Genomic DNA, 519 nt, shown 5'->3' with positions numbered 1-519 from the left:
GAGGTCAGAAATCCACAAAAGGTGTCACAGGGCTGGTTCTTTCAAGGCTCCAGGGAGAATGGGTTTCCTCCTCTCTCCAGCCTCTGGAAGCTACAGCAGGCCTTGGCCTAGGGCCCCACATCGAGTCTCCTTTTCTCCACCTATTTCCTTCTCCATGTCACCTACTCTTCTTCTGTATTAAAATCTTCCTGTCCCCCTCCTATAAAGACACTGTGATGACACTGGACCTGCCCAGATAATCCAGAACAATCTCCCATCTCAGGATCTTCAACTGAATCTCATCTGCAAAGTCTCCTTTGCCGTGTAAAGCCACATATTCATATGTTCCAAGTATTAAGACATGCACAACTTTGGGGACATTATTCTGTCTACCACATGGGGATTAGGACGTGGACATCTGTGAGGCCAATGGTCAGGCCACCATCCTCTGTAACGAAGTCCAACTAATCTGACGCTTCTGCTGAGCATTGTGCTGTCAGAACTCTAACTTCTGAAGATGGGTAATGGGGAAGACAGGCG

This window comes from Galeopterus variegatus, unplaced genomic scaffold (assembly GCF_000696425.1).
Source record: "Galeopterus variegatus unplaced genomic scaffold, G_variegatus-3.0.2 Scaffold6710, whole genome shotgun sequence".
Taxonomy (NCBI): Eukaryota; Metazoa; Chordata; class Mammalia; order Dermoptera; family Cynocephalidae; genus Galeopterus; species Galeopterus variegatus.
Note: the sequence above shows the minus strand (reverse complement) of the source record.